Source organism: Zosterops lateralis (assembly GCF_965231275.1).
Source record: "Zosterops lateralis genome assembly, chromosome: 2".
Lineage (NCBI taxonomy): Eukaryota > Metazoa > Chordata > Aves > Passeriformes > Zosteropidae > Zosterops > Zosterops lateralis.
In genome coordinates, this window is record NC_139763.1 from 5,913,524 (window position 1) to 5,921,928 (window position 8,405).

Below are 8,405 nucleotides of genomic sequence, written 5' to 3' on the forward strand. Positions count from 1 at the left end.
GAGTGTTTTCATTTACCCTCCCCACAAACGCATTCATTTACATGCCTTGCCTATCCTCCCTACCCAAAACCGTTTCCACTTATTTTCTTTACTCTGTTCAAATTGCTTTTACACCGTGTCTAATGCCCCACAGGTCCCTTCAATTCACAACTGCTGTTGTTTAGTGAAATGTTTTCCCTAGGTCAACAGACTTTCATTTCAGGGTAGATAATCCTCGGTATATCCCCTGCGGGAGGTCGGGCTCTGCTCTGCAGCTGAGAGACTCTTTGTCAGGGTAATAAACTGAAAGCAGGATTTAGAAGAAATTACCTAGAAATTGAGTCCTTTGCTGCAGCTTTTTATTTCTCCTTTGAGTCATGTTTTCCTAAGGGCTTTTCAGAAAGAGGGCTCAAGAATATGTATTATCTTTGCAGAAGGGCAGAAAGGCAGCAGACAGATTAGTCTGGCAGGGAAGGGCACACATGCAAAGGCCACTACAAAGACAATAAAAGCAAAAAAAAAAAAAAAAAAAAAGGCTCTACCTTTAGCTAAAGATGAAAAAAAAGTTGTGTTTGGATTTTATTGTCTTTGCTATGAAAACACACACTTAAAAGCATTGTTGTTTTTTCTGGATTTTAATTCCTTCATGGCTTTCCTGAGACAATAAAGTTCTCTAAAACAGTCTCCTTAGCACAATATTATTAATTACACACACATGTATATTTTATATTTAAATGCATTTTATGTGTGTAATGAATGTGATAAATATTTATTATGTTAATATGTAAAATACTATTACTTTGCTTAGCTTATGACACCAGTGGATCTGAATGTCTTTCCTAAGAGGCCCTTCTTGGCTTGGTAGTAGTGACCTCCAGTTTTCTTGGTGCTTTTTTGTTTCACAGGCATTTTAAGCAATGGCAAAGTGTCTGATTTGCATCTTCCCCATTTGCACTCTCTTTTAAAAGAAATGTCATTTTCCTGGTTTCTTTTTCCTCTCTACACCCTTCTAGCACTCACTAGTTCCTGGTTGTTTCTTACAGAGAGAGCAAACCCAGTTCTTAGGCAAAATATCCCCACTCATTAATGCCTTTTCTGCTTGTAAAAATCACCATGAATCAAGGAAGCTTTTCCCTGGCACTCAGTATAGGAATGCTGAGGCCCTGCAAAAACCAGTGACCTTTGGCTCTTGCAGGTTTGGCTGCCTCCTGTTGTCTGAACCCCATCCTTCTGAAAACCCCAGCACTGCAAAGCTTTTAAGACCCTGCATTGTGGACACTAAGCAGAATTTATTAATGGATTAACAGAAGCATTTTTACAAGCTCTGAGGGCCATCACCGTTTTAGTGTCAGAGGCACATACAAAGCACAGAGGTGAAGGGAACTCCTGGGTCACTGAATTTGTGCCCCTGCTGTGGCAGACAGCCAAGTCCCATAAGCCCATACAGAAATTTATCACATTCCAGCCCAGAGATGCTGGGGGCAGGGTGGGGGGAAGAGAAGAGGGAAGGTCTTATTGCTTCTCTTGCATTTTGGAAAATGTTCAAAAATCTCCTCAGTATTCAAAAGTAACTTCTAGCCTATATGGGTTTTTTTCTGATTATCTGAAGTAATTCACTTCAGAAGATCCTTTTCTCCCTTGTGAAGGTGTAGAAGTTATCAGATGCTCAGGTCTTTCAGTCTTGTCCTGTAAGGACCAGAGAACCACAGAATGTTAAAGGGTTGGAATGAACCCTAGAGATCATCTCATCCCAACCTCCAAGGGGGTTTCCAAGGCAGGGACACCAGGGCCCCATCCAGCCTGACTTTGAGCACCTCCAGGGATGGGACATCCACAGCTTTTCTGGGAAACCTGTACCAGGGCCTCACCATGATCACACTAAAGAATTTCTTCCTAATATCTAAGATAAAATCTTCTTTCTCTTTCAGTTTGTACATTTTCCCCCCAGTCCTGTCATTACAGTTCCTGACAGAGCCCTTCCTTCTCCATCTTCCCTGTAGCCCCTTCAGACTCTGGAAGGTGCTCAGAGCTCTCCACACAACCTTCTCTTCTTCAGGCTGAACAGGCACAACTTTCCCAGCCTGTCTTCAAAGGGGAGGTGCTCCAGTCCTCCTCTGGGCTTGTTCCAACAATTCCACATCCTTCTGATGCTGGGGACACCAGACCTGGACACAGAACTGCAGGTGGGGTCTCACCAGAGCAGAGGTGAGGATATCTCCTCCTTGGACCTGCTGCCCATGTTCCTTTTGATGCATCCCAGGATGTAAAATCTACTTTGTGCCAGTGCCAGAGCCAGCTCAGCTCAGTGGAAAATCAGGAACATGCCCTGTGTGTGTTCCTGCTGAACCCTGGGAAGTGACTGGTACAACCACAAGGTCTTATTCACCTTCCTCTAATGGAAATTATCATTTTGGACAGGTCCTAAAACATTTGAAGTTAGGTAATTCCGTGAAAGATAGAGCTTAGCTTGATCCTTAGGATGACTTTCAGCCAACTCATGTATCTCCCTCCCTTACTACAATACTTGTAATTATTTTTTCCTCCATGTGTAGCTGAGATCAGATTAATTCACCAGTGATTTCCCCTTCCTTTTCCCTGTCATTGCTCTACAGATTCTCCAACCATCTGATGCTGTTTTTTGATGAAGAGCACCTCTTTCCTGCTGGGTCTCACCTCACCAGGGTGCCAATGTGTTACTCTGATAAAGAGTGGCAAATGTGACACTGTGCTCTTGACATGCCATCATTAACACACAAACACCAGCATTTTTTAATGCTAAATATCATTTCCCAGAAGTCAAGCAACACAAGCTGAAATAACAAATTTATGGTTCATGCCCACCGTCTGATTTGTCTTCCTGTCAGCCTCATCCCTGTCAGCATCATCTGAAGATAATTCTCCATTTTGGTGAGAATTAATCTGTGAGGAGAAAGGGAGGGGAGGACCAGGGGAATTGGAGTCTGTTGAGAGAGGAGCTGCCACAGTGACAACACAGGCAGTGATTTGTTACCTGTTATCATAACGAGAAAGTCAATGCAGAGCAGGGGAAAGTCAAATGTTGAGAGGTTTGCCTGTGTGTTTCTCAGTGTCTTGGGTTGCAATGCAAGATGTAACTAAAAGCTTGTGTTCTATTCCCAATCTGTTGAAACTGGTTAAAATTTTTCTTTTTCTCATAACTCCTGGGGTGGGGGGGAGGGAGCAGGTGGCTTTTGCTCATTGGCAGCTGTTAATACCAGGTGGGGCAGTGTTCTTTATCTCTTCCACCACTCATCCTCCCTCCAGGGGATCTCTGCTGTTCATGGGCCATCGAGGCTCACTGCAGGGCTGATACAATTCCATCATCCCATGGGGAGATGCTCCACCCAGGGGGAGGAGCCCAGCATTCCTGCCTGGATAAAACCTGAGATTCAGAACAGCAGGACAGTCTGTTTGCACTGGATTCCCAGAGGGAGACTTGGACCAATCTTGCCACCACTTCAGAGAAAACTACACCCTTCTACAGGCTTATCTCTGCTCCAACAGAACTACATCTGTTACTCCAGGAGGATTTATTTGGACTGCTTCCAAAACCCTGACCAACAGGGTGTCAGGTCGTATTCTTACTGTGTCAATGTTTCTAGGATTTTTTGTTGGCTTGGGGTTTTGTTTGTTTGTTTGTTTTTACTACTACATTTGTACTTTTAAATATTCCTAGTAAAGAACTGTTATTCCTATTCCTATATCTTTGTCTGAAAGCCCCTAATTGCAAAATTATAATAATTTGGACAGAGGGGGTTTACATTCTTCATTCCAAGGGAAGCTCCAGCTTTCCCTGGGCAGAAATCTGTCTTTCTAAACCAAGATACTTAAAGAGCCAAACCCTTCACCTTTGATATTTCCCCTGGGGCTGTTTTGATGCTGGTGCCCACTCTGAGCAGGGCTGAGGGGTACCAAGGTGTGGCTTTGGCCAGGAGGCAGGAGGGGAATGAGTGGGCAGGAGAAGGTTTGCACCTGTACTCTGCTCATTGTGTAAAAGGAACATTGCCACCTACTAAATAAGGAGATTATGCAAGGAAGAGATTGCTACTGAAACAAGTTGAATCAAATCCCCCCAAAAATTCATGGCATAGTCAAGAAAACTGCGACTGACTGGCCTGGGCACAGACATCTTTCTACCCTTGGCTGGTTAAATTGGGGAAGGGAGCAGCAAATTGGCTGGAGCTTCCTTAAACTTTGGTGTAGCCCTTTCCACTCTTGTGCCATGAGGTCCAAAAGCAGTGCCTGGAGTCGTGCTGGGGTGATCACCTCCCTTCTTGCAAAGATATAGCCAAGGAGCACCCCATGGCTTCCTCCCCAGCTCCCAAAGGGATTCCATGAGCAAAGAAAATACTCTTGAAAACTCAGAAGGACCTTGGCCTCATCTGGATCAATCCTGCAGGAGGTTTGGGAGGCTGGACTGGCAGAGAGGGTAACAGTAGTTTTCACCAGCAGCTTCCACCTGGGGTGCCCTTGGTGCTGGATGGACACCCTCCTCTACATGGTTTTGATTTCCACTGTGCATTGTGCAGCTCCTCCTTGCCCTGCTCCTGAGGAGGATGAATGCTCCTTGCTCCTGCTTTTGAGAAAAGGGAGGCTCCCTTTGTTTCTCTGGAGGCCACCTGCAGTGCAGTGAAAACGAACTGCAGGGAAGTTTTACTGTTTTAATTTTTTTTTAATGGAGCAATTTTTCCAATCCGACCTCCTGCAAAGCCGGTTGACTTAGTCGTCCTGGGCTGCAGATGTGCAGGGCTCGCTGGGAGACAGCAGCTGTCACACCAGTGCTGTGAAATGAATTATCCTCTACAGCAGCCTCTGATACCTTTGGTCCTCCCAAGGCCAGAAGTGAGTGCCCAGTCCTTGTCCTGAGCTCTCCCCTTTCAGCAGTGTAAAGTTCCCAGGTCACAGCTGCTGCTGCAACACAGGGTAAAGCCATGCTGAAGGCAGCGATAAAATTCCCACAGATCATGGTGCAGACCTCAATTACACCCAGGAGCTTCATTTATCCCTGCTGTTTACCTTATGAGCCTTGTCCTTTTGCATATGCATATGCACACATCCAGACACAGGCACACATGGCTTAAAATGGGGTTCTTTTAATGCCCCTTGATTTTATAGCAAAAAAGGCTGACTCCAGATCAATAATCTTTGATTTCTGAGTTCCAGATAGTTTTGCTGGGATGTGGCATTCCCTAACTTTCACCTGAAATGCTGATACAGGATTTATCACTAACAGTTCTGATAACAGACTGCAGGCAGAAACTTTCTCTTTGCTCTCAGCCTCAGATAAATGAGGGAGAAACTGTGTCCCCATGAGCAGAAAATGAACAGCTGGGCATTCAGAAAGCCTTCACTGGGGCATGCAGAAAGCTCATGTCTTCACTTTCCTCACCTTGGATGTGGCTCTTAAAAAACATGGTGCACGTGGTGAGCAGGGTGCCACTGGACATGGTGAGCACGAGATACGCAGTTTTATTTCATTAAATACACACAAGTAGGTAAAGTTTGGCCACAGAACACCTCCTGACCCTCAGGCTCTGTGCACAGAGCATGCAAAGAGCTCTGAAACAGCTGCCTGCAGCCACCAGCCACCAGCCATCAATCACATGTGGTTGTCCTTGAGGTGACACAGGGTGTTAATGCTTCAGCCAAGGTGTTTCAACTGATAGTGGTACATGGGTTTCATACCTCCCTTTTGGGTTATCATCAAAAAAGCAGCACTGGTTTTGTGCCTGACTGCTGGAAGTTCCCAGAGGATAAATGCAGTCCCACAGCCAGGCAGGGAAAAAGCCTTGCCCAGCCCTGGGAAGAAGAAGTAAAACCTTTTCCTAAACCTCTCCCTTCAAGCCCAGGAGGTGGAGAAGCATCTCTGTCTCCTCTGGCCAGTTGTCCTAGGGAACACTGAGGAGTGACTTCAAGCCCAAGTGGAAGAGGTGGGGTGTGAAGCTTGGAAATACTTCTTTCAAACGAGTTTTCTTTGGGGTAATGATATCATGAAATAAATCAGGAGGGAGCATGTCATCCTTGAATCACTGTGGAGCCCACCTGTGACATGACTCATGGCCTTGGTGACTTATTTAGGATGACTGAACCTCATGAGAGTCCTGTGATTAAGCAGCCACCAGCACTTGTGAAGTGCCTTGACTTGTCAGGGCCCCAAATATAGAAGGTTTTGGTCAGACTGGAGGAATGTTTTGATGAATAAAGATTTCCAGGGGAGCCCACATTTGCCAACAGCAGGAAGAACAGTGATTTTTAAAAGTGATGTTCACAGCCCAATTTTGGCTAAGAAAAAAGACATAATCTAGGGACTTTCAGCATGAGTGCTAATGCAAACGCCCTCACCATCTCCTTTATTTGCACAAACACACAAACACACTCAGTTTATAAAATCTCAATTCTCCCCTGTTGCTTCTTCAAGCTGCCCATCCCATTGCAACGGGAGCAGTGAAGTGGAGCTGTCCCAAACGTGGCTCCTGGCCTGGATCCCACCCCAGGAGTGCTATGCCACGCTGTGGTGGGCACACAGTGCCTCCTGCTCTCACCTCTCACAGGAGAAACCACAGTTTTACAAACAGGGCTGGGAGGTGATGCCACCCATGTGTCCATCCTTGCCCCAACCTCAGGTCTCACAGCCCTGCTTTGTGCCCCGACCACTGGAGTTGATCCCAGGAGAGCCAGCACAGGCTCCAGCCATTCCTAGGAGTCACACTGGGGTGTCTCAGCCCCTATCCTTGCTCCAGCAGAGGGAGGTGCTGGGGCTGCCTCCTGCAGCCCACACACTGGGGAGGGAGATTAAGATGCGCTTCACACACACACTCCAGTGTGACTGCAGAGAGCAGTGTCCTTTAGCAAATGGTAAATAATTGACACTTTACTCTGCTGGCAGCCAGCACCCCCGTCGGCAGCTGGGTTTGTCATTTTGCATCCCCTCAGTGGCTCTAATTTCAAATTTACAGTAACATATGCCCAGAGAGCTCCTGGCCTTCCCCCAGCATCACGGATGCTGATTCCCCGCTGCCGTGTGCTGTGATGGGTGAGGAGTGAGTGACATCTCTGCCTCTGCCACGGATCTTTTCTTGGCCTCCTGTGGTGGGAGAACAGAGCCTTTTTGTTCCTTCACTCTGGTTTGTTTTTTTTTTTATGATATGATTATTATTGAGACTGGGCAGCTGGGGGACCAGGGTATTTCCAGTACACTTATTTAGCTGTATGTCTCCCATTAGTGTCAATGACAATTGCACGGCTAAAACTGACCAGATCCTGTTGAAGATTTACCCCCTGGGTGAGCATTTCACAGAGATGAGATTTCCCTTCCCCCTTTCAGAGCCTTTGCTGCAGTCATTCCAGGGAGAAAAAATTGGAAATCCCTGAGCAAGAGGAAGAGTGACTCCATTAGGAAATGGAAATCTGCATCAGGGATGGATTATGGAGGGACAGGCAGAGGAGAACTTCCCCTTCCAGTCTCATTCTGCCATGTCAAGGCATAGAACATCTGCCCAGACCCAGAGATCCCTTTGCTGTGACCATGTTAAAACAAGACTGGAAGAAGAGTTTTTTCCTTTTAAACCTCATTTGCTACATACAATCTGCCTGAAAGATAAGCAGAACATTTATCAGCCCTTTCCTTCTGACAACTTATCAGTTTCATTGAGGGTTTTGGGGTCACCTAGGAGGGGAAGCCTGGGGGAGGATGGGGATTGTGTCCCCAGGCTGTGACCTGGCACAGCCATGGAGCTGCGCAGGATGAGCAGAGATGCCTGGACAGCATTTCTGCCACTCTCTCCTTGAAGATGGTCATGCCTTGGGAGCTCTCTCTGCTCCAGCAGGCTCTGCAGGAGGAGTTATTTGCCCCTCTGACATCAGCCATAAATTTCAAGGCCAGAAGGAGTCATTACAGTCAGCCAGCCTGACCCCTGATACAACACGGAGCGTGATTTGTGCGCCAAGCCCAGGACTTTCTTTGGAGATTTAAATAAATCACTGGGAAAGGCAGCCAGTCCTGATTTTAAAGGCTGCAAGCCACTGCACCGTGGCCCTGGGTAGGCTATTGAAGTGGTTAATTATCCCAGGGGAGTAAATGCCTGCCTTTATCCCCAGCCTGAGCTGCCCTGCCTGTGCACACGCGCAGCCGTGGCATCGTGTCGTGCCTCCCCCACGGATCCACTGGGCACAGCTCTTCCCAAGGGGGCAGGGGTTGTCATCCACGGTCACATCACCTCCTGACTTTCCCTCTGACAAGCCAAACAAACTGTGTTTCTTTAGCCTGATTGGCCAGCTCACTTGGGAGAGGCAGCTATATGGATTTTTTTCCTCTCTTGTGTCAGCAGGTCATGCAAATCCAAGTCAAATGTAAAGTGGAAGAGGGGTCAGGAGTTCATGCTCTCAGGTGGGTGCCCAAGCCCACCTAG